The following is a 2520-nucleotide window of genomic DNA, read 5'->3' as shown; positions in this document are numbered from 1 at the left end:
TTTGCACAGCAACAGTTTATATACTGCCCAGGAGAAGCATGAGAAGGCATTGTCCCCTGAAACATATGTAAGTTTATTTTAAGCTTCACCTTATATCGTTATCAGGAGAAAGTAATCTGTGTCTTGAAAGGAGGATATAAGATGAACATCAACAAGAGCAAAACGAGGATAATGGAATGTAGTCGAATTAAGTCGGGTGATGCTGAGGGAATTAGATTAGGAAATGGGACACTTAAAGTAGTAAAGGAGTTTTGCTATTTGGGGAGCAAAATAACTGATGATGGTCGAAGTAGAGAGGATATAAAGTGTAGACTGGCAATGGCAAGAAAAGCGTTTCTGAAGAAGAGAAATTTGTAAACATCGAGTATATATATAAGTGTCAGGATGTCGTTTCTGAAAGTATTTGTATGGAGTGTAGCCATCGATAAATAGTTTGGACAGGAAGAGAATAGAAGGTTTCGAAATGTGGTGCTACAGAAGAATGCTGAAGATTAGATGGGTAGATCACATAACTAATGAGGAGGTATTGAATAGAATTGGGGAGGAGTTTGTGGCACAACTTGACAAGAAGAAGGGACCGGTTGGTACGACATGTTCTGAGGCATCAAGGGATCACAAATTTTGTATTGGAGGGTAAAAATCGTAGAGGGAGACCAAGAGATGAATACACTAAGCAGATTCAGAAGGACGTAGGTTGCAGTAGGTACTGGGAGATGAAGAAGTTTGCACAGGATAGAGTAGCATGGAGAGCTGCATCAAACCAGTCTCAGGACTGAAGACCACAACAACAACAACAACCTTATATCTAAATAAATGCAAGCATATTAATATGATTTTATCATAGAAGCAAACCATTGAAGTGACGCTAGATATTCTGATAGCGTAGGACATGCTGCTGACGCAACGTTAAACCATTCGGAAACATGCAATCTGCAGATGGGCATGATCGCCTGAAACCATTTATGGCTTTGCAGTAAAGCACTTTAAAACTATTTGCGACTGGTTCATCTACACAATGGCCGCAGAGTTTCGAATTTAGTTTGGATAAAGTAACACCAAATATACTTGAGATATCTTTTCATGGTTAATTCAGTCAAGAACAGTTGTACTTTGCAAACTACCATTACGTGGGTTGCAGGTGTCACATTCTAAGGTGGAAAAAATTATTGGCAGCGGTGGGATTCGAACCCACGCCTCCGAAGAGACTGGTGCCTTAAACCAGCGCCTTAGACCGCTCGGCCACGCTACCACTTGACGCAGAGCCTGCCAATTTTGGTATACTACGTACAAACACGTTCGGGACACGCAGAGACGATGTTGTCTTTCCTAGTAATAGCATTGCTCCGGTTATCAACGTCGGGAGTAACGTGTGTCCATAAGTACTGCCGAGTCAACTACAACAGTCCAAGAAGGGTGACACTAAGATTCGCGATGTCACATTCCTCGATACTTTCATAATACAAGCCGAACCAAAAGCAATGCGTTTTTGAACGAGCTTTACTGTGCTATTGAAGGTTAACTTCTTACTACAAAAACCATCAAATCCAGCATTTCAACTTCACAAAACTGCAATCCACTGCCGGCCTCTGCTCAGCTCGCTTTTATCGGCAGACAATGCTCACCGAGTTGATACCGCTCCTTAATGTCACTATGACATGTTCTGTTTCGACCGTTTGGGGTGTCTATATCGAATTGAGTTCTGAGAAGCGAGATTTCGTCGTTTAATTTGAAGCTCGTATTTGGTGGAGTTTATGTCAGACGTTATGATCAATATATGCTGCTTCAAACATTGAGAATCTTTCGAAACGTGCCGGTGTTGGTACGATTTGTTATTATTAAATGTAAGATAATGAGAGGTAGGCGATTAAATCTTCAGAACACGCAAGTTAAAAAACACAGGCACGATCTGCATGCGTTCACGGTGAAGCAGTGCATACAGTTTTCAAGTAACGAAGTTAGGAGTAGGGCGGGAGGGGTGTTGGGAGGCCCCTACCTCTGAGGAACAGGAGAAAATTTAGTGCAATCTGGTGTTTTTGTTTCAAGAAAGAATGATTTAAAAGTCGGTATCACGCAGGTTTATAACAGGGTCGGAATTGGTACTTTTTTATGGTTACTTATAAGTCGCCATTCGTGTTCCAAACTATTAAAAGTACTCCGTACCCCTCCCCCCCACCCCCTCGCTTTTTTTTTTTAAAGTTTACCGTGTCATCTTATTAACTCCATTACTGTATTCATAATGTAACTTGCTGGCAGACTAAAACAGTGTGCCGGACTGAGATTTCGAACTCGGGACTTTGTCTTTCGCGGGCAAGTGCTCTGCCGGTAGAGTACAGTCCCGAGTTCAAGTCTAGGTCCAGCGCATAATAGTTTCAATCTGCCAAGAAGTTTCGTATCAGCGCACACTCCACTGCAGAGTGAAATTTTCATTATATGTTCTTAATATATGTACATGCAACAGCACTCTCTCCAGCGAATGAGTTGTGATATCAACAATTTCCTAATTAAGCATAAAACACGTAA

General features: G+C 41.5%; 1 non-coding gene across 1 annotated transcript; it reads right to left on the bottom strand.

The window, feature by feature from the left end:
* Positions 1-1167: 1167 nt before the first annotated feature.
* Positions 1168-1249, bottom strand: Trnal-aag (transfer RNA leucine (anticodon AAG)). The gene has a single exon. It is a non-coding gene; the product is annotated as a tRNA-Leu (tRNA).
* Between the last annotated feature and the right edge of the window lie 1271 nt (positions 1250-2520).

Source organism: Schistocerca cancellata, chromosome 1, assembly GCF_023864275.1.
Source record: "Schistocerca cancellata isolate TAMUIC-IGC-003103 chromosome 1, iqSchCanc2.1, whole genome shotgun sequence".
NCBI lineage: Eukaryota > Metazoa > Arthropoda > Insecta > Orthoptera > Acrididae > Schistocerca > Schistocerca cancellata.
The sequence above is the reverse complement of the archived record's forward strand: the minus strand, read 5'-3'. Positions and strand labels throughout refer to the sequence as shown.